Source organism: Dermacentor variabilis, chromosome 8, assembly GCF_050947875.1.
Source record: "Dermacentor variabilis isolate Ectoservices chromosome 8, ASM5094787v1, whole genome shotgun sequence".
Taxonomy (NCBI): domain Eukaryota; kingdom Metazoa; phylum Arthropoda; class Arachnida; order Ixodida; family Ixodidae; genus Dermacentor; species Dermacentor variabilis.
In genome coordinates, this window is record NC_134575.1 from 103,378,685 (window position 1) to 103,402,917 (window position 24,233).

At 45.1% G+C, this 24,233-nt stretch overlaps 1 pseudogene; it reads right to left on the bottom strand.

Moving 5' to 3' along the window:
• LOC142591508 (fatty acid synthase-like) overlaps positions 1–24,233 on the bottom strand; it is a 139,075-nt pseudogene that overhangs the window by 104,076 nt on the left and 10,766 nt on the right.

Consider the following 24,233-nt stretch of genomic DNA (forward strand, 5'->3'; position numbering starts at 1 on the left):
GAGATGTCATCTGATCACACAGCATTGCAGAACTGCATGCCTCCATGTCATAAAGCAAACAGCTTCACTAAGGAGCTCGCCACTCTTAGGAGAGATGCAGTGTTTAATCGGAGAACTCGCTGCTGCAGTAGCCTGTTCATACGATTCTGTGAAAGGCTCTGTAGGCCTCGTGACAGGACAGGGAGCAGCTTGCCCCCCGAAAATTGCGAACTTACACGCGCAGAGCGTGGATGACAAAGACGTAGGAATGGAAACATACTGTGGAAGACGTATGCGATCCCGCAACTGATCTGAAATAGAGAGCAATCTAGACAAAGTAACAAGACTGCTCAGAGTATGTTACTGAATCCAAACATCCGGTTACTAAAATTTTACAAGTCATAGACTAAAACAGAAGAGTACTATGTAAGCTACCATATGTGCATTCAAATAACCAGTTCATTGACATAACAGTGCACTGCCCCTCGCCCCCTTTCATATAAGACGGGTGAAAACGTTTCTCTGTATTTTAAAGATCCCGGGACAGCTATGCGCATTCTAGAGAAAAGAGAGGGCGCACCGTCAAAAAACTCACCTTTAACGAGTCGTTGCTCCTTCCAGCCATAAGAACAAGCCTCGGAAGCTCCGGCTTCAAGCGCGGAAGGGAGTCCACATGTGGACTTGGATTGGATTCTAAGATTGCGTGCGCGTTTGCACCGCCAATGCCCTGGGAGCTCAGGCCTACCATGCCGCCATCGAACGGCGTCGGTCTGTGAACCACCTCCACGCGCCCATCGTGCAACGAGGGCATGTCCGGGTCGGGACTCTCAAAGTGTAGAGTGGGCGCTATGGTTCCCGTCTCCATGGCGAGGATCACTTTCGCCACAGCGGGGACCCCTGGAGGAAAGTGTATCCCAAGTGTAAAAAAAGGAATGCCAGCAAGAATAAGCCAGAAACCCCTTTCTATTAGAATTCACAGTTCCGCAAATGCATGAAACGAAATCACATGTGAAGTCTTTCAGTTATATCGCACGCTGGTGTGGAAACCTTCAACATAGCCAAAGATTTTTGCCGTATTCGGAGGCAAATCTAGATTTTGGTAAAACTTCTTTCTTGGATAGTTGTACATTGTAGCACCTTCCAATTATATTACAGTACATGCCATCATGGACAAGCCAGCTTGTCAAAGCCTTATAACCACCCAAAGCGGCGCGATCGGAGAGAATAGGCGCATGCGAAGAAAGCTTGCGCCCAGCGCAGCCCTCTAGCTTTTCCCACATGCCCTACACAAATATAGCGACATGGGTGAAAAAATACAAAATTATCACTTATCCACTCTGCTCCGTGGCGCCCCTACGATGCGCTGTACGACAGCTTTGCGCTTTTTGAGCAATATGTTTTTTTTTGCACGCACACTACAGCTAATCGTAAACGAGCCAATAAACTCAATACAGGTAGACACACTCTAAATATATTCGATTGGCCGGGAAACCAGCCACCAAGTGCACGATGGCAGGGCATGTGCAGTGCTTGTGGGATGAACCTGGCAGGCGCCACTTGTGCTGCTGATCTGCTTTCCACACACGAGCTAATTCTCGATAATCGTGTTGCGTGCGCCAATTTAATGCGCCGATAATGACTGGCCGTGTCGTTGACGCACATCATTAGCAAGTTGACAGATAGTTTCCGCGGTCATCGAGTGACCTGTGTTTATGCCTGCTGTTGCGTGCGTGACAACATGCTTGTTAATTTACTTAACATGACTATGTTTACAAGGTTATACGGCCGATCAAACTGCTGTCCTTACATTATATTGCTGGCTGTCCACGAATTTGCTATCGCGATCGATGCTACGCCTCTCCGGCGGAACTGCGACCTTTTTCTTCCATCGCGAAGTTATTTCCTCATTATTAGCTTCGCTGAACCTATCAATACGGCAAAAGAAAATACGGCGTTTAAGAACTTCGTAGAGGTGCCACTTTTATTTCCCATACCACGCACTTTGATTTAAACCAAGGACACAAGTTCATGCGCGCCGCTCGCAACCAGGACACTGGTCATGATAGAGGGTTTGAAATGTGAAAGGCGCTAAAGCAAAGCGCGAGAACATTCAAACTGACAGAGACCAGAAAGCACAATAATTAATTGGAATGTGTTGAAAATGCGACTTTCTTCCGGTGTACCTACTTAAACTTCAATGTGAGTTGGGTTTTGCATTATCATAATTTTCTTAAACCTGTGTTTAACTTTCTCAATGCTGTCCAGTATGTTTAATGACATATCCTGTCAAAGTTCGATTTTTTTTTCTAATTTAGAATCGGCATGTTGTGTGCATGCTCTTCTGAGCATTCAAACGAGAACCACGTGTTCATAAGTGCAGCGACGTTGCCGAAATGGAGCAAGTAAAACTGGCTTCGAGTCAATGTTGCCAAGTGCGGGTTATGCAACGGAAGATGAACGAAAAGTGTGCGATGAACATATAAAATAAAATCTGTTTCGTTATGTTGTAACTGCGCGCCGTAGGGAAGGTAGGATGCATAAGTACCGGCTGTCGCAATTACTCAGTTGATAGTTGCGCACACACATGTCACAAACACATGAACATACTCAGCAAAAGATTGTTTGCAAGAGAAAAACAAGCAAAACCATAAAAAGCTACCCACATTCACCCGCGTTCAGTCCGAGGTAATGCACTTCAGTAAAAGTAGGCTAATGCCCTTTTTTTTACGATAACCCGAGCATGAAACTTAAATTTCTGATCATAGTTTGATTCTCTCATGGCAATATACTGCAAGACCAGGGGCGCTATAACGTAAAGCTATTCCAAACTTTTCTATTCCGAGTTTACAATCAGCCCTCCGCGATCAGTCAAAAACTTTTTTGGACCACCCTCACTTCACCTGTGTGTCACGCGACGTCACAAAAACCGCGACAGCTTCCCATCTGATATCACGTGTACACACTCATTAGGCATGATTTGACTGAACAAAAGAAAAAGTTATTTCTGATTCGACGTCTCTTCGCCATTAGCCCTCTGCTATTGGTCAGACGTTTTCGAGCTGCACCCAGTTCACCCGCCTCTCACGCCACGTCAGAATACCGCAAGATCTCTACGCGTCAAACTGACGTGTACGCCTTCAGGATGCATTGATATGCTTGCTATGATATGCTAACGAAACTGAATTTTCTTCTGAATAGCCGCAGACTGCCCCTTTCCGAAAGATGGCTGCCGCCGATCGCTCAGGCACAGGCTACTCTCATCTGCCGGAGAGCGTGGGTTTATTTCCGTGTAATAAGACATTTTGCCTGGCCCTGTAAAGCTTTCGAGCATTTTCGGCACGTTTACGACCTCGTTCTACCAAACATTCTTTGCTGAGGATCGGTTTTAGCGTCATTCTTAAGCTTCCGTTGCATGCCGCCGCAATTGTCGACAACCCGCTGCAAGCGAAGTAAGGGAAAGCGGACCAATAACAGACTCCTGCACCAACCTCTTGATCGGGTTATCGATTTTCAGTGCAGTGAGTCGGCCCCATCAAATCACTCACCACTTGAGCGTGCTCCTCCCCTCTTGTGGGCCAATTAGATAAGACAAGCCGGTCAGTGTAGGCAAGGTTATTCCTTTTTCAAGCAAAAAAATTGACCTCCTACGAACGAGGAGAGCTTTTCATTTGTCTGTTCAGACAACCCTTCGGGTGACTGCCCGATACTTGCGTCGGCGCTTGAGCAAATTTGACGTCAGAAGGTTATAATGAAAACATATTGGAATAGTTTTACGTTATAGGGCCCCAGACTCATCAATATATATCGACTGTGTGGCTGAAGACACTCTACACAGTCCCTCAGCACATCAAACGGTAGGCACGCAGAAACAAATAAAAAAATCTGAAATCAAACTTTTAGACAGTCTGGATATTTCAGTGAATATGTTTTAGTCAGACAGTGAACAGAAGTCGCACATTCTTGCCCAAAAAGCAGCCTCAGCATAGACACTAACCTGGGCGTCATTGACTTCAGCTGAAAATCTCAATTAGGGCAATTCAGTTTTGTGGAAGTAAATTTGAAGGCTAGAAATACATTCAGCTGCTGAATAGAAGCTTAATAACGCAGTAGAGAGCAGACAACTCTTCTTAATTGTGCCAGCCGAAACGCAGTGCCACTGCTGACGCCGGGCAATTTCAATTGCCCGTCGTCAAAAATATCATTTCCTTTCTTTCTTGGTCTCGTTTCTTTGGACTGTTTTGCAATGCGATATTTGTTCCTTCATGATGTAGTATCTAGGTGATGTTCACATCGTGTGACGTCACGAGTTAGCTCTGGAGTTTGAAGCTTATAAGTAACGATCTAATATCATCAGAGATGACTGAACTTACCTATGAGGATACTTTTTATGGACAAAAGTGGCGGCTAACAATGTTTGACGAGCTGCTAGAGTCACATATTTTCGTAGTCACACTTCCTCACCTGATGCGCTTTCTGAGTGTCCCATGTTGCTCTTGACAGATCCAATCTTGAGTGGCTTCTCGCGCGCTGCTGAACAAAGCACATTGCTGATGGCCTCCAGCTCACTAATGCCGCCAGCCTTGGTTCCGGTTCCATGTGCCTCGACGTAAACCACTTTCTTAGGGTCTACGTTGACTTCGGCGTATGCATCCCGAAGAAGCTTCGCCTGCGCGTCGGCCGACGGAAATGGGACACCTGCGAATAACATGATCAAGTGAGATACGTACGCACCTTTTATTTAATCACCGTTGCATTTGCATTCGCGCTTCGTGTGCAGTTATTCTCTCGCTGATCTTGGGCGCGGTCCCCATCCCTGCTTCGTTAACATTTACCCTTCTCTTCTCAGTACATTAAAGTGCGCATTCCGAGCTCTACGGTTTACTCGTTCAGTATGGCGATCACATGCTGCCGTGTGAAGACATTCTTGTACATTGTAGCCCCACCCTTGCTTTTCGGACGCTCCAAAGCGACAAACTATGTGTCTGAGACGATGATGACGATTAAAAATGATGTTGATTTGATGTCGTTCTCTTTGAAATAGTGCTTTCCAGCAAGCTGTTTCATTTAGCATTTAACTTATCGTTATGCTGAAGGCTATGCAAATCAGTGCAGAAAGGCTCAATTTATTGCGTGTTATCGCTTTTATGCAGCCGCCGATACACAAGTCATCTTCTACTTGTCTCCACAAAAGCGTTTTGAATGTTCGAGCAGTCGTCTTTATCTGAAATGCTTTATTTATAGCGTCCTGGGATACCCTGATATCGTTTTATCATTATGAAACCACCAACCATGTCATTTCTTGAATGCTGTTCGTTCCGATTTCGTCGTTCTTTACTATTTGACATGCTTTTACAGTGCGATTTGTCTTTATGGCTCCTGTCCAGTACACCGTACCCGCGTCTCTGACCTCGCATTCAACACCTCTTTTCGTGCCGGTTTTGACACCACTATTGCTTTCTGTGTAGTGCCACCATCTGGAAAGGGACTTGGTGAAACAATATGTTGTCATCACGTTCTTATAATCCAGAAGCAATGGCTTCTGAAATGATGTGATGATTGCATACTAGAAAATACTGTGCGATTACGCGATTATTTTGTTCTGCACACTGCCATTTACACCCACCGACCATGGAGCTGGCTGTATGGCACACGAACGCCGTATTAGCGCAGTAGACTTTGCGTTGCGCTGCTGAGTCCTGTGCGGAATGAAATCACGGCTGCGGCTGCCGCATTCCAGTGGGGACAAAACGAAAAAAAAAGCCCGTGTGCCGTGCATTGAGTGCACGATAAAGAACCCCAAGGTGTTCAAAATTAATCTTTAGTCACCCACTACGGCCTGCCTCATAACTCTGTTGCGATATTTGCACGTAAAATCATCGAATACTGTCTAATCACGCACGCCACTTGACTCTCGTGTTCAGTCATTGCAATTGTGAAAGAGCTCGTTTTGAATATTCTATAATCTGAACGGCCTCCTTTGGAATTTACTGCCGGCACTGTTCACGAACGCAGCCAAAATCCTAAGCATTGTGTCGACGCCCGCAGTTCACTAGCTAACGCAGTAGCACTGGTTACGCAGGGGACATGTGACTGCACACTTCTTCGTAACCTATTAGAAGTTGTGTGAACGTACCTATTATTACGGCAACTATGATTATTTCCTAACGGATGCTCCCGGAATAAAAAGTTTTGCATAAATGTGAGGTGAACTCGCGTCTGCGGCTGCTTACAGTGCGGTGTGGCGCTTAAAAAGGAGGACAGGGATAGCTAGCATTTCCGTTATCGGTATACATCTGCGTGAAACCTTTCCATGTACGAGAGGAGGCGCTAGTTTGTAGCATAAATTGCTGACTAAATTCGCTCAAACAACTCGCGCAGTAATATTTTTTCACAAATAAACGGGGAAGCCTTTTTAAGAGCGAAACAGGCGAGTTTCCCTATCAACTATGAGCACGCGTCTCCCAGCAGCGCTTGTGTGCGAATACAACACGATGTCAAGACAAATTCGCTCAAACCAGCTCACCTTGTTCTTTGAAACCATCTGCATTCGCGTTGACGTTGATGACCTTCGCGTACACACGTCGGGCGTCAGAAAACCGTTGAAGAAAGAACACGCCGACACTTTCACTGCGAACGTAGCCAACGCCTGCATTCAAAAATACAAGTGCGCATGTGAGCATGTACCCGAATGAACAAGGCTCAATTATTAAGACTGTGCTTCCCTTGTCTAGTTCACCACAATAGCATGGCCGTCGGTAGGTCCGCCGGCCGATCAGTATCCCGCACGACATATGTGTAGAAACAGAACTGGTTGTTGGCCTAGTTCGTGCTTGCAAAAAGACAGGTTTTTGCCGCAATTGAACACATACAAAAGGAAGACACGTAAAGACAACACGGGCGCTTTGTGCAGATATGTGTAGATATGTGGTATATAAACGTCATCACCGAACTTGATACAATCTCCAGCCATACGGTCTAAATAAGCATGGCAGCTCGACCTTCAACATAGTGGCAATGAGTGGATGCTTGTTGTGTCAATCAAGCAATAATTCTGCAGAGTGTGATGAACTGCTTCGGATGGTGCATGTTTACAAAGGAATAGAACAGCCATACAGACAGCGTAGTCGCTCAAGGACTCAGGGGCAAGTAATTTATCTGAACACTGTAAAAATTGTGATTTTAATCAATCCTTGAAAACGTCAAGTTTTTAGTACGCACTAGAAAGGAACATGTCCATGAGAATAGCGAAGCTTGTGTGAAATACCAGCGCAACGGTTATTTTGTTTAAGTGCCCTGTACATGTCTGCACTGTAGCGAAACACACTATTTATCGAATGCTTGACAGCCAGCCGGCAGTAGTAGCTTTTGTTGATGTGGTGTATTTATGTTGACCGTGCAGCGCCTCCTTCCCATACAATGTAGCTGCTATGAAAGAAACTCTGGTTGGTAAGCCAGTACTGTATCTGTAGTTTCCACTTCGTCCTCTTTGTAGCGCTGTTCGACTCCCTTGTAACCAGTAAGTGACGACATAAGACATGTCTATGTATACTGTCGCTTTATAGGCATCTGTAATGCACACAGATTCCTTCATGGAATAGTGCATGACGCTCAACAGTTCCTTTTTTTTACAGTTTTTATGTTTACCTACCTGTAATTTCGCGCACAGCCGATGTGCCCATTCCTGACCCCTGCTTCCGCAATAACTACGTGCCTCTGCGAATTCAGGTACATAGAAGTCTTAAATATACTTCAATTCACAAAGCTAGTCATGCAGCCTTGTTGTTTATACAGGTTGTTCCACATACCTTCCGCCAAAGTACTTTAAAATTGAAACGCACTCCATACGCGAATTGAACCGAGTGCATAATGTTGGCACTTGTCTAGAGTTACTCAGGCAATTTTTTTTATTTTCCGCTTCATTAAAGGATTAGTTATGTTTAATTATTCAGCTTTTGAAGTGTTGACTGCAGACCCTAAGTGTAATAGGCAAAGTTGTATAGCAGCTTGAGAAATCTGTCAATAATTTGTTTCCAACATGATATATCTGACTTGGTATATCTTCCGTGTTCCAAAGAAAGCCCGCGAAATATGTATAAAAAACGTGATGGGGGAGGTGATTGTGCAGTGTTACTGTGTTGCTCTCAAGCGGTCGATGAATGAACAAGGTTGAGCGCACTGATACTGGTCCACGACAGGGCGTTATTTCTGGCGTAGGTATCCGGGCATGCCGCTTTTGTCGCATCACGGCGCAAATACGTGGGGCTGGCTGAGCAGTGCCGAAGCGATAAAGCGTCTGAGACGAGAGAGAATCAGAACATAGCTTTGTTTTTTGATGCTTGAAATAGGCAAGAGCTGTTGACGGAGTGTAATGAGGTTGGATTGGGAGAAGGCGTTATGGGGGAGGGGCGGAATGATTTTCCAGTAACCTTCAATCCAAAAAGCGCCCTTTGATCATAATGCGTGTTCGAAGAGGTCACAATCTGCTGCAATGCACATTTGGCACCTCATAGGCACATTTTCTGAGGCGATCTTGATCATGATATCAGGGATGGAGTTGCAGACTTTTTTCTTTTAGGTTCTCTGATGTTGCGGTTGGTGTCCGGTGTACTTGATCCTTGACGTAGTCCCAGAGAAAGAAATCGAGGGAAGTTAAATCTTGCGACAGTGCCGGCCAACCAATGGGCACATGCCGTCCAATCCATTGCAGCCATTTGCAAGCTTTGCAGATGCCGTGCGCAGCAGCACCTTCATCCTAATACCAAATTTCCTTGATCCTTGCCAATGGAACTTCTCAAAGAATATCCTCAAGCGGCCCATCAAGAACGTCGTGTACGTATCTTTCCCCTATGAGCCTGTTATCAAAAAACACGTGACCAAATGATAATGCCACCGTAAACTGCACATTAACCGAAACCTGATATTGCTGATGTGTCTTCAAAACCTAGTGAGGGTTTTTGTTGCTCAAATAGTGAGCGTTGTGGATGTTCACTTGGGCATTGCGTGATAAGGCAGCTTCAGCGGTCCACAGTATTTTTGTTGACAAAACCTGGGTCCTCTTCCGTCTTGATTATAATCCAGTCTGCAAGGTCCTTTCAATTTTGGAAATGGCCCGGCTCCAACATCTGGTGCAGCTGCACGTGGTACAGACGATGTTGCCTCTTTTTAAGTACTCTCTACACTGAAGACTGAGACTCAAGCTTCAGCACCCACACTGCGAGCACTTCCATGTGGTTCAGAAGAAAATCTTGACAGAATATCTGTCTCCACGTTCTCGCCCAGGATTGAAGATTTGTTTCGTTTCTTCGTAAACGTCCCAGTCTGTCTCATTGTTTCATATGCATGCACAATCGTCATTGAGCTCGTACGCGCAGCTGGATGCCAGCGTTCAAATAGCTCAACTGCGTTCTTTCTATGTCCACTTGACGCACCTAGAGCCAAAACCATATCCGCTGTTTCTTCTTGGAGTAAGCTATATCTGATGCTCAATGTTGTTCACAAGCAAATATCGTTTCTGTGGAGAACACGCAGGAATACGGGTGCCTGAGGAGCACTGGATATATTTAAGTTCGCTGGGATTGGTTCAAACGTGGTACATGAGATATGATCCACATCGCGTAAACTGGAACAGCCTGCCAGTGCACTCTCTGAGAGACTGACGCGCCGGTCACAGTGCACAAATGTGCAGCCAGATGCGACCAGCCGATACCGCAACCACGAAGCGATGCGCAAGTGCGGGGTGCGAGATTAAAAAAGAACGTCTGCTAGACCGTAAGAGTTAGAAAGAAAGAAAACTGCGCCAGTGCGAAAGAAGTTAACGTCTGAAGAAGACATGCGTAATCTTCCTTGAATATAGCCAAGATTATTTTTACCATTAGTTTTGTCCTCGCGTGACTTATCCGCTGTTATTCGAGCTCTAAGGTTTAAAGTTGTAGCATCATCGTTCAATTCGAAAACTACTACAAGATAATTTCTGTACAAAGGCAAAATTGTAGAAGCCGTCATCGCCTTTCATCGTTCCGACACGCTTCGCCGTTTTCTTTCTTCAACCAGAAGCACGATGCTGTTTTCGTCTTCTTTTTCCTTCCTTTAGACGTTTTACCGCTTCGGCAATGCTCGGCTAGCAGCATGCATTCGCAACGTCATTCTATCCTAGCCGCATTCCGAGATACCTACAACAGGCATAAGGCCCTATCGCGGGCTAGTCTCGCTGCAGCCGACCTTGCTTATCCATCACACGCTTGAAATCAGCCGAATAAGAATGCGGAAGCGCCCCGTCCCCTTTTAATATTTCATATTTCGCGGGCTTTCTTTGGGACGTATAAAAAGAGGAGCACGTAGGATATATTGTGTTGGCAACAATTTATCGAGAGGTTTCTACGGTGCTCTACAACTTTGCGTATCACACTTGGGGCCTGCAGCTAATACTTAAAAAGTTGATTGGGGAAATATAAAAATATAGCCTGAGTAACTCTAGGCCACTGCAAATATTGCGCATTCAGTTCAACTTGCGTCCGGAGTGTCTTTCGTTTTTAAAACTCTGGCTTAAGTTATGTGGCACAATTTCTATAAATAAAGCATGCAGAGCTTCGTCGTGTAGAAGTTGCAGTGGTGACTTAGCGAAATTACCTTTACTGAGACAAAAGAACTGGTATATTCCAATCCAAATGGGTCGTTGTCTTCTCTGCATGTGCCTCTCCTGACTATTCCCCCTGCAACAGGAATCTATCTATCTATCTATCTATCTATCTATCTATCTATCTATCTATCTATCTATCTATCTATCTATCTATCTATCTATCTATCTATCTATCTATCTATCTATCTATCTATCTATCTATCTATCTATCTATCTATCTATCTGTGCACGTTATGCCGCTCTTCCTAGCTGTCCACGTTTTCTACTTGCTTGGTGCAATAGGTACTGACTAACTGCTGTCTAGTCGTACAGGTAACGTGCGCCACTGCTTTTGTGCCAGAATGGACAAGACAACCTACACTACATCATTATATACCACAGACATAATCAGTCATATATATATATATATATATATATATATATATATCCTATGATTAAATTAGGTATTTAGCATGACATGCATTTGAATTGCCTTAACCTTGGCAATCGTCTATAAAGGATTGTTGCCAAGTTATTGTTTGTAGAGAAGTTGGTGGCACAATAGTTGCCAAAAGTATCAATTTAAAAAAAAATATCACGAGCTCACCAGCCAACCGGCCGTTTATTCAAATATCCTTCTTCATCTGCTTTTATTTTTTCTCGCTACCGTTGTATTTAATATTTATCTCACCCCTTGAGTCGAAGGGCCTGCATTTTCCGTCTTCCGACAGGACTCCGAGCATCTTGAAGTTCGTCATGACGTGAGGATCGAGGGTGATGCTTGCTCCTCCTACGATGGCCGCCTCGCAGCGTCCCGCACGAATAGACATCACAGCTTCATTCAAGGCTACCAACGTTGACGAGCAGGCTGTGTCAATGGTCATGCTCGGCCCTGCGGCGTCGAAAATAATGAATCAGGCAATTCGTAGGATTTTCAGTGGCCATTCTTTTGCAGCACTTTTTCTGGGCGTGTTTCACCCAGCGAAATGTCTTATTTCCCATTGACCATTCAAGAGTTGCACTGCTGGCTCGTTTCGGCACTGTCATGTTCTTTACTCTAGCTAACGCGTGAGCCTGTAACGAAAATTTTAACTCTTATGAAGTTAGCAAAGTAGAAATCACCTTTCTGGAAACTGCGTTGTTAGTAACGGCAAATATTAGTAAAAGTTGGATCAAAACTGAAAGTATTTAGTTTTATCACTCTTGAGCCTTTGTTGTTTGCCATGAAAGCCCTAGGCTAGCACCATTTTTTATGCCTCGTCTAGCTGTGTGCTACAATAAGTTGTCGTTGTCGCCTAATTTGATAGTCGTTGCAGAAGGGGGTGCATTTGGGCTGGTTGGTTTATGATGGCGAGCAGAAAACAGCGCTAAAGAAGACGAAGACCGGGGCAGAACACAACGCTGTGGTCTGCGTTCTTCTCTTCGTCCAGTCGTTCAGAGCTGTTTTCGGCTCTCAACCTTCGTTGCCAAGCAATGTGTGAAATGAGAACGTATTAAAATATATATTTTTGATATCTATACCATCAAACGTCCGGAATTCTAAGGATTGCTGATGAATAGGCAAGGATTGTTCATTAACCAGGCTTCAGTCCACAATTGCAGTGTTTGACTTTAAGCTAGGCACTTAAGTGTGACGAGGTAATACTATTGAATAATTATTAAAAAGGTAGCTGCTGAGATTCTCCGTAACAAGAATTATCGCAAATGTACAAAACTTTTATTGTCGGAAGAACTAGCCTTTTGCCGTTTGATGAACATCGCTTAAAGCGAGAGGCTTCAGTGAAACGGTCTCTCTCGTCGGCTGCGCCACTTTTCTGTCCGCACAAGCAAGTGCGGAGAAAAACTCTCGGTTCACAAGAAGTGACCGTATACGTTTTTATGTTTCTTCGTCCAATGCTGTGGAAGGGGCCAATGTTTTATAAAAAGTACAGACGCTACCGCTTTTTGCGCCTCAGTGTCTAGGTAAGTAGGTAAGCACTTAATTTAGGGTGACCATGATAGCGCCCCTGTTATCATCGATGGAAGACTTGGTGGGACGTCTCTGACTTTTTAAAAAAATCTACACTTGAACTAGGGTCGTGAACGAGGCTCAGCAATCTTTCACTGTCTGGTATACCACAAGCCTTTTGAATTCAGTTTGTGCTCGAAGAAGAAAATGCTTACAGCTGATAAGATTACGGCAAGGCTATAGGACACGATGCCTTGTAACACTAGCACTACTTGGTTGTCTTCATTATGCCCGAGTTTTTTCTTGTGTAGTTCCGTGTGACGCTCTCACAGCTGGCGTTCTCAATGATATTCATCATTTTCATCGATCTATTGGAACTGGTGAACTATTCGATAGGCATCCCCTGGTTACCTTTGTTTCTTTTTAGATGATCTCTCCTCACCTTAATGCTAAAAATATGGCCGAACCTGAGAAAGCTGAATCGATGCCCAATGTCTTGATAAGCAAGTCTGTTTTTTCAGTTTCAGTTATTTATTCGTTAAATACAATGCATTGGAAAGATGCAATATACAGACGAGGGTCCCAAAGTGCAAGACTGCAACAGGACACTCGGTTAATTATAACAATGTAGAGATGTATTACTGAAGAGCAGACTAACTAAAACAAACGAACACAATCGCGAAAATACAACATAGAAATATAATGTAAATGAAAGCAAATTGTATTTATATAAGCCTGTAGTGCATAAAGAAACTGTGAGTACATACAAATGACAAATATAGTGTAATGAATGATGTAAACTTAGTTACACATATAAAACAGCTTAAGAGAATGACTAAATGTAGGAAAGGATGAAGATTTAATGCTAACGGGTAAACCATTCCACAGTTTTATAACATCGAATGATGATGTCATTTTTCGATAGTTGGAACGAACCATAGGTAGTAGAAAATTAGAGTTACGTGCAAACCTGGTATAATTTCATCATCAAGTTACGCTACGATAGATCATTTCTTCTGCAACATTAAGTTGCACAGCTCTCGGAACAGTATTAGGCTTGCCTACTGTGTACTTAAGAATATTTTGTTTTTAGAGTTTATCACCACGTAGCATTCACGGCCAGGTCTACTTACCCTGTAGGTCAAGCGAGTATGAAATTCGGTTGGAAAACATGGCCCTATGGCACCCCAGTATGACGTAGCCATCCATTTTCGCCGGGTTCATCTTGAACGCCTCGTTTGACTCCGAGGCCGAATTGCCAATGAAGACACCGATCTTGCGCTTCCGCAGCTTCTCCGGGTCGTAGCCGGCGTCCACGATTGCCTCGTACGACGTTTCCAACAACAATCGCAACTGTGGGTCCATCACGTGGGCCTGCTTCGGGTGCGTGTTGAAGAACTGCGCGTCGAAGCGGGTCAGGTCTCGGATCTTCCCGTGGAGCCTTGGCATACCGTTGAATCCTGCGTAATTGGAACAAATTAACTGCGATGTTGGCTTTGTAAATAGCACACCTTCTATCGTTGTATTCAATTATATTTTCCTGTGAATTCCCAGAATGAATACCACTTCGGCACGCCCTCTCGTTTGCCCATGCTAAGTGTAATTCACTATAGCGTTGGGCAGCCGCAATCAGGTCATCTTAATGTGGGAGATTAAACTGCAACAGCCTTATACATTAGCGTACGTTATTACAGTTTATTCGCGTGAGTGAATGCAAAGCGTATGCGGCGTATCGCAGCTAAAGAAACCGGAGCTATAAAGATGCTTCATTACAGTGTAGTAGTAGGCACCGTATTCCATAATTTTTACCATACGATTGTAATTTAATACAATAATGGACCCCCAGTAGACTACACGAATATAACTATACTAGTGCACTCTACTACGCCGCCCGTCGTAGTTCTGTATTCTGCGTAATAGCATAATTAGTCAAGATGACTTATTCAACCTATAGGGTTCAGCTTCCAATGGAAGAGGAGCAAAACGGTCTAGCATACCCCGGTTAGGAAGTTCGCAGCTAAATATTCAATACTCATTAAAAATATTTTTTTCATTGGAAGGTGGTACACATGGTTCAACACACACATTCAGGTCCCGCTGCTCAAGGCTCCGCATGATCCGCTTTTCTGGGAATGCAAGACAAAGAGCAATTTTGGCTGGCTTCGTGCGGTACATGTACTAGTACAATTTATTCACGCCTCAAAGAAAGCTTGCGTGAAAGAAAAGATGAAAGCATACACGTACTTCGCATACGGAACGGCAATCGTTTTATGGTTGCATTCGGTCCTATCGCCATTGTTACATGAATCGGCTGATATCGAACAAAATCCCGCACCTCCTAAACGCTCTCCAGCAGGCGATCAGCCTACCGAGTCTGATTTATTAACAGGCCAAGAATATGCCAAGGTTGGTCAAGGGCAGCTTCTTTCGGAGGTTAAACTTATTCGAGTAAAGCAGGCCAGAAATGCCGGCACATTAAATGACATTTCGCAAAGACTTGAGAAGAGCAATATAGACAAGATTGCTACAAGATTGCTAGGTGGCGACGACACAAAAATGAAAGAAATGCGAAGGACCGTGGCCCTACCATATGTGTATAACTTATCTCACCGCTTCAAAAATATAGGGCGCAAAACTGGAGTTTATGTTTTGCTCACTCCCCCGAAAACCGCAAAGACTGCCGACGCGTCAAGCAGAAGAGCCAATAAAGCAGCAAGGGTGCACGATAAATCACCAGAGCCGTTTTGTGGATTGCACAAAAGCCGCGGTGTATTCTATACCTTTAAAATGTGGAAAAAAGTATATAGGGCAAACTTCAAGATTCACAAGCGAAAGACTAAAGGAACATAAACTTAGCGTCGAGCAGGCGAACAGGAATCTAGGTATCCACGTCAGGAATTGCCCGTCTGAAGCTTATGCCGCGGAATTCAGACGCTGTGAAGGGCTGAAAAAACACAATGACCAGATTGTTCGGGAGATGATTGAGGCAGCCGAGGTTGCCAGACATCGTGACCGATGTGTTAACATACCGTCTTTGTTACTAACAAAAAATAACTTGAGCTTTTGCACGTACAATCATTATCTTGAGTGAAATAAATTGCGTGTTTCACATGATGTGCAATTACGTGTCCGTGACACGTGTGGGCAAAGGCAAAGAAGCCATTTTTCTTTCAAATTAACGTTGTTGAAAGTCGGCTCCTGTGGTGCGGTCTTCTCGTGCTGTGTTCCGTCTCCGTTTTGCGCTGTTAACACTAGGAAGAAAAGTAAAGCGTCCGTGCATCTCAAAGGCGATACTGGTGAAACCATTCCCGATATCGCAGTACCAGAAACACTAAATGCTATGGTCTCTTCTGTTTTTGCCAAAGAACCTTACAGTGACCTCTCTGACTTTCCATTCTGGTAACCCAGTTATGCCAGGTACTACATTTTCCCCCGAAGGCATTGCAAAAATAATTGATTCAGCTGACCTTATCTGGAGGTGCGGACGCTATCAATTCGAAAGCCTTGAAAAATACGAAATGTATAACAAGTGTTATATTGTCTCACACTGCCTCGTGATTGTAAGTCGGGTGAGATCGTTAGAGTTCCCAAGAAAGGCGCCTCTCTCTAACTACGGCGTAATTTCTCTACTAGTGTCTGCTCGAAAATTGTGGAATACGTCATTTACACCCGTACTACAAAACTTTCTAAATTCCGTTCCATAATTTTAATCCAAGTCACGATGGGTTTCAAAAACGTTTGTTGTGTGAAACTCAATCGCCACTTTGTCTTCACGACATTCATACTAACATCAATCAAGACACATTCGTTGACGCCCTCTTCATTAATTTGGAAGAGGCATTTGACGAAGTCCTACATAAGCATTTGCTATGAAAACTCAGCCGACTTAATCTACATCTCCTCGTCCTAGACTGAATTGAAGATTTTCTTACTAACCGACCACAATTCGTGCATGCAAATAATACTCCATAAAATTTCCCTCTTCTTTTATGTGGCTTGCCACAGAGCACTGTTTTGGATCTACTACTTTTTCTCATTTACTTTAACGACCTGTCCTATAACATTTCCTCACAGATAAGCCTCTTCACAGATAATTGCATCGTTTATCGCCCGATCCTTGATATAACCGATAACCAGGCACCCCAAAGTGACTTACTAAAATTAGATAAATGGTGCAATGATAGTTTAATGCATGTGAATAATAAAACGTCTTTGTCTTTCTTTCACAGGGGGCATGGGTACTCAGAATTTAAACACTTCCTTAACGGCAACACTTCTTCACAATCTTATGCCAAATAACTAGGCATTGCTCTCTCTAACGACCTAACTCGGGCGCCACATTTAACCAAGGTTACTAATGACGCTAACCGTACCTTAGGTTATCTCACTAGAAATCGAACACATGCTTCTCCTTCCGTAGTCTTACTAGCTCACAAAACACTAATTTGACCGGAATTAGAGTATGCTTGCTCTGTTTGGTGTCCTCACGAACGCACTCTAACCAATCCAATTGAATCAATGCAAAACTGCGCCATTAGGTTTGTATGTTCTGAATACTCTTACACTACCAGCGTAAGTAACATAAAAAAGCACGTCTACCAAGTCTTCAAGTTCGCCATAAATCGCAAGGTTCTTACTGTACCACAAGTTTTCCATGCTTTGCCTCATTGCTCTTCCATCAATCCAGCTCAGCACATCTGTCAACGCATCAGTCATGTTAAAGCTGTATACATGCCCCACCCTTCCACGTGGCAGCCCCTTCACGAGCCTTCATTCGCTTTTTATGAAAAAAGCCATCGACTGGGAGAATCTTCCCTTTGACATCGTCCCTCGCGTTAGCCCTGTTCAGTTAAAAGCCACCGTTTAGTCTCTCCTGAACACAAACTTTGCAACCATCAGTCCGACCGCCCTTCATGTAAAACCCTGTCTAGAGGGCCCTTGAGGTATTTTCAAAATATAAATAAGTAAATAAATATCTCACAAAAACTTCGGTTTGCAGATGACATCGTCCTGTTCAGTAACACTGGAGATGAGTTGCAACAAATAGTTGAGTACTTTAACCGAGAAAGGGCAAGTGTGGGGTCGAAGATTGATTTAAGGAAGACAAAGGTAACGCTCACATGCCTGGCAAGGAAATCATAACTTATGATCACCAGTCAGCCTATACATTCCGCACACGAGTAAGTTTATCTAAGCATATTACACAAAGGGTACCTTCACCATGAAAAGGAAATACAAGAATAAACATAGATTTGATTGCATATGGCATGCATTACCAAATCCTCAGTGGGAGCCTTACTAATGTCGTTGAAAAGTGCAGTTCATTGCATTCTAGCGCTGCTAACATATGGAGCAAAATCCTGGAGGTTAACAAACAAGTCTGAGAACAAGTTAAGGAACGTGCAAACAGCGATGGAACGAAAAATGTTAGGCGTAACCTAAAGAAGTAGCAAGAGAGCTGTGTCGATCAGAGAGCAAACAGGATCGCGGGTATTCCAGGTGACATTAAGAGGACATTAAGTTGGGCAGGCCTTATAATGCGTAGGGTGTGTAACAGCTGGACCATTAGGATTACAGAATGTGTACCAAGGGAGATGAAGCGTAGTCGAAAGCGGCAGAATATTAGGTGGGGTGATGAAAATTTCGAAATTCGCAGTCGCAAATTGGAATCAGCTAACGCAGGATGGGAGTGTAATTGGAGATCGCGGGGAACAGGCCTTCGTTCTGCAGTGGGCATAAAAATAGGCTAAATATGCATAAACAGTCGGGTGCATATTACATGCCCGTGCAGCTCATGTCAAGTCACATTTTTCAATGAGGCGGCCTCTCGCGTCACAACGCGAGTCGCCCCTGGTGGGTTGTGAACGTTGGTGGCACCTATTGATATCTAGGGCCCCGAAAATTGGTCAGATAGGTTTTCTAAGTCAGTGGCAACAAAATTTTTATCTAATGAAGTGCATAGGAAGCATAGCTATCAGTTTCTTAGGCAGTTAACAGCGAATAGCACTACCTCCACATAGGCCTGAAGTTGCAACGTCTGGCTGAGAAGAAATCCGTGCGCAATAATAGCAACACCGTCAGCTAGTATGTGTCCACCTTAAGGCGAGTTTTGAGAAATGAGAAGTTATGAAAAATGTTCGTGTTTTCTGGGTTTAAGTTTGTTTCCTGGGCTCCAAGTACACTGTGGTTGAAATACGAGAGGAAGTTCATTTGTGTCGTGTGTGCTCTGTGATATTGATGTATCAGGCCACTGTACATTGTTACGGGGATGTTGGGAGTATAGAAAGGCTGTATTTACAATGAATATGGGCGTTAAGTCAATGAGGGTCAGATGGCGGACTAGCAACAACGCGCAGCAGCCAGCGTCTCGAGATCTTATTCTTCCTCTCTCTTTTTTTATCCCTACTTAACAGGACGCCCAGGTCCTGAAGCGCCGTCTCAGTGCATGGTAGGCCAAAAACTGTGAGCGAAGTATGGCTTCAGCCGCGAAACGTGCATGATGTCAATAGGCGGCGGACTTGATGATGAATGAAACTGTAACGGGGCGATCTCTGGGAGAGGCCGAGTTTCTGGGAGAGGCCGAGCCAACGACATGTGACAAAAGGAGCACCTGGGCAGCTGGGACGAGCTGAACATTGCGATCGCACCAGTCGTAACGCTTTTTCCATATGCTTCGAGGATAATAAACGAGAATAGGCAACTTGACGGGCCATGTGAGCGGGATCGATGAGTTCACGAGTGTACTCACAGGTACCACGTGGCACAAAAGGTAGGATGAAGTCAAAGGGCAGAATGGGGTCGCGACCTTGCAAAAGATAAAAGGGCGAATCTCCTGCGCAGTCATGTTAGGACGAGTTGTACGCGAATGTCACGTAAGCCAGCGTGGCGTCCCAGTCGCGCTGATCGTTGGAAACCTAAATCGACAGCACCTCTATGAGTGTTCGGTTGAAACATTTCGTAAGAACGTTTCTTTGTGGGTGGTAGGCGGTGGACAGCTTGTTGACAACTCGAGACAAGAACGAGCGGCCATGGTCTGTAAGTAACTCTCAAGGTGCACCGTGGTGCAGAATGACGTCGTGGAGGAGAAAATCGGCGACGTCTGTTGCGCATCTAGTCGGCAACGTGTTTGTTATCACGTAGCGTGTCGCGTAATCAGTAGCGCCGCGATCCACTTATTCCCTCTAGTCGTTCTCGGAAAAACGCCAAGCAGGTCAAGGTCTACGCAAGAACACAAGGTTGAGAGGGAACTTTATTACGATGGAGTTCTCTGACAGGTGGCAGAGGAGGTTTCTTGCTGTCGCGACACAATTCGCAAATTGTGACATTACGACGCACAGATCGGTAGAGACCCGACCAGAAGAACAGCGTCGTACGCGGTCGTATGTACGCAAAACTCCAAGGTGTCCCGCCGTCAGTGCATCGTGAAGTTGTTCGAGAACGATGGATTGCAGATGACGAGGAACGACAAGGAGCAACTCAGGGCTCTCAGGGTTGATATTGCGGCGGTAGAAGATGCCGCCGTGCAGAACGCACATGCGGCACGTGCTGTCGATGCTGCCAGATTGGACTCCGGTGATGATGAACTGTAGTGAGGTACGCGTTGTTGTTAAGCGCGCATGTCGGTCATGTCAGTCAATGCCACCACGCAGGTCCCCACATCATGCGCAGCAGGATCGGAAGGATCTACGGGGTGACGAGAGAGGCAGTCAGCGTCATTGTGCAGACGTCCAGCCTTATAGTTGACAACAAAGGAAAATTCATGGAGCCGCAAAGCCCAGTGACCAAGCCGTCCTGTGGTGTACCGGAGGGAAGACAGCCAGCAGAGGGAGTGATGGTCTGTAACAACCGAAAATGCGCGGCCGTACAAATATGGCCGGAACTTTGGGGCAGCCCAAACTAAAGCCAAGCACTTCCGCTCTGTGATGGATTAATTTTTCTCGAGAGGTGATAGCAAGCGGCTGGCGTAAGCTATCACGCATTCGGTACCATTCGGCTGTTGGGCTAGAACAGCGCCGAAGCCGTGGCCGCTTCCGTCAGTGTGGACTTCGGTCGGTGCTGGTGGATCAAAGTGGACAATTGTAGGAGGGGTGGTCCGAAACCTGATGAGAGTTGCGAACGCGTGAGCTTGCCTAGGGCTCCATGCGAACGGTATGTTATTCTTAAGAAGATCTGTCAAAGGCCGAGCAACGTCGGCGAAGCTTTTTACGAAACGGCGAAAGTAAGAACATAGGTCGACGAAGCAGCGCACGTAACAAGCACAGCGTGGCACATGGAAACTTCGAACGTCGCGAACTTTTTCCGGATCAGGTGGTGTCCGGAGGTGGTGTCCGGAACGAGGTGTCCCAACACGGTAATCTGAAGGCGCCCGAATTGATATTTCGTGGGGTTCAATTGGAGGCCGGCTTTTCGGAAGACCCCAAGAATTGCAGCGAGTAGGGTAAGGTGGCCGTCGAACGTGGGAGAAAAAACAATAACGTCGTAAGGACAAAAAAGACAGGGAACTGAGTTCATTATACGCTCAGATGTCTCGAGAGCATTACATAGGCCAAAGGGCATGACTTCGAACTTACATAAGCCCTCCGACATGATAAAGGCCGTCTTCTGACGGTCGACTTCATCAACTTATACCTACCTGCCAGTGGCGAGACCGAAGATCACTGAAGATCAGCAGAAGAATAAGAATGTCAATTGATCTTCTTCTTCCTCTCTCTTCTTTTATCACTCCGTAGCAAAATTTTGTTTAGTCATAGTAAACCTAAATTCATGTCTATGTAAATGTAGTTAAGGTTAGCGCATCTCTATTAGGAGCGGTACCACATGAAAGTTTTTACATTACTGCACGCAACGTCCAAGAGAGCCGAACTGATCCTTCAATGCTGGCAGCTGGACAGAACATGGAACAATCTCTATGGCCTACGGTGCCACAATGACCTGACAAGAGAATTCTTGACCCTTGTCGATCAATGTCTCTGCTATTTGTTTGCCTTCAAGCCGCGCTTCAACAGCGATGACCGTGAGAACATCTCGTCGCTGCTTGTCAGGGGCAGGGACTCTCCCAGACTAGCCAACATGTACTGGCAACAAGTAGCCACATGCTGCTGCGCCACGCTGCGGGGTGCGACGGCATACGATGCTCCTATAAACATAGCCTCTTTCATGCATGCTTCTGGAAAGCTGATATTTTTTCAAGTATCAATTTAATACTTTCCTTTTCCTTCTGAACGGTATTGCGTAAGCTGAAAAATGATGCATGTAACTCAAGACACTTTCATCATTTGTTGTCGTCATTCCTCCTCTGTTCTGACGAAGGATAACATTCAGCACAATCCGCACACCTGCCTTTGCCACGACAAGACTGTGTGCCTTATCTATTCTTTTCGCATTTGAATCAGCCACTCGCGCTAGGAAGGCTAGAGTGGACATGACATTCGTGACAATCACCTTCAGCAGAATGAGGAAGTGTTGAGTTAAATGAGGAGATTACGTGTCTGGCCTTTATTTCCATGTTTCCTCGACGACTGCTGATGCGACTCCAAGCTGTTACGCCTTGTTTCTTCAAGCCATCCAGGAGATTGGAATCTATTTCTTTCATGAGCTCCGATGCAAGTTTTTGTAAACTAATCAATCTATGGTGAGAGATCGTCGTTAAGCTTGTGCCTGCAAGTTTGTTTTCCTTCAGCAGAATTTCATTCTGGGCTTTTTTTCGGATATCAATGAGAAGCACACGATAGTGGCAAAGCAGTGAGCTTGAAAAAGACACGTCAGGCTGACATGACAAAGAATATACAGAGGCGGCTTTGTATGTCCTTTCTTATGCGTGCATTAAACTGTCTATTTCAATTGCGTAACTTCATCAATACGATGGCTCATCAACTGTGCCATCAGTATCTACTAACGACAACGTAATCCGAAGATAACTTCTTCACATAATAATCGCAAGCTTTGGCACTCTCGAGGCATTTCTTCAAATAATATGATCTCTCGGATAGTGACTTTTCTCTCCTGTTGAATGTTAAACGGCAACGATTGGAGGTTTCGGATTGGCGCTTACATATTTACTACTTCGATGAATTCTTGTTTCCAGGCTTCATCTTAGTATGGGAGGTGGAGGTAAATTACTCGTAAAAGATGAACAACCTAAAGGATTCTTAAACATGTCGAATTAAAGTCACTCTTGTATTACTCAGCAAGGTCCAGCATCCTGCCACCTACACGGCACAGGGATGCTCCGTCGGCCGAGGGGTGGCCATTTCCCCGACCGCCACCATTCCCACTTTCCGACCCTTAACCTTTAGACCTTTCACCGTGGATGCTTAGAACTTCGCTGCGAGGGCTTGTATTAAGTGGTAGCATCAACACCTTGATTACATAAGATACGCCTGCGGGTTTAACATTACGCATTAGTGGTTCATATGGCCCGATAATCCGGCCACACTGCCTCTGGCAGAGGCCCGTCTCATAAAGCGGAGAAGCCATGAGTTTCGGGCTAGTTGGGGATTTATACAAGGCTGTCTCAGGGAAACGAAGGGCAGTTATTTTCTAAGAATTCGGTGCGTGCTGATTTTTCGGAAGCGCATTCACCGTCTATGCGGCGCGATAATTTCAATTCCAGTTAACATATTACCGATTTGCACAAGAATGCATGTTAACCTTATATAACAAGTTCAATACCCCCCCCCCCCTAAATGCGATGTCTCTCTAATTAGGGCCAGCTTTCTTCTAGCGATCAAATTGTAAAGGAACCTTTGAAGCGCCTGACACTCACAGTGGCCTGTTACCGCACCAGTTCAGTCTTCTATAGTCGTTATCCCTATGCCAATGAAAATGTTATCTGTGTGTACCCTTGATGTTCCCTCTGTGTTACGGACGAATGGAAACGCTTTATTGACAGTCCTGAGATATACTACTATCGCGCAGCGCGCCGCTCCCACGTTGAGACGCACAGGGCGGCCCTGGCTGCCGCATCGTGGGCTCTCTGGACAGCCCAAATTTGGTCCCCGTGGTCGGGGTTTCATAGTGAGGTATTTCATCTTGACTGGTCTGCTTGATCTGTGCCTTGTAATGAGGGGAATCGCCAGAGCATATGTTCTAACTTAGATGAATTGCCGCACTAAAGAGAGGTATTGCTAGTATAGGTGTCTGGATAAATCGAGTGTAATAAGATGGGTTGGGCTATATACCCATCTGCAAAAGTCTGAGGGTGATTGTCTCCGCTTTGGTAAGTTCCTGGTGTGGGAGCGGATAGACACTCCTACTAAGGTAAAAACGTTGCTCGACCTCGTTCTACGTGATGGGAGAATCTGAATTCTAAGGTGTAGTGGACTGGGGGAATTCTTCATGGGCACGGAACGTGGGACTTCTTGCCTTGGGGTGGGCCGGCTTCTTTAGGTTGGTGAGCCCGTCTTCAAGGGACCCCATGTGTGCTGAAAACCACGTTAGCATATGTGGTGTGATCACTTTCCCTTTGGAAATACAGTGGACTTCCTTGGTGATGCAGCCGATGGCAAAAGCTCGAACGGCAGCTTGAAAAACGTTTGGACGTTGCCGTCAAGCAAGGCGATGGCTATGGCAACTTGCTAGGCCCAGCTGAGGAGGCGCATTCGACTGAGGCTGCGTTGATGATCGTTCCCGCGTGAGTTATACGAGAAAAAGACTTGTAGCTACGTTCTGAAGGTGAAGCATCAATTGGGA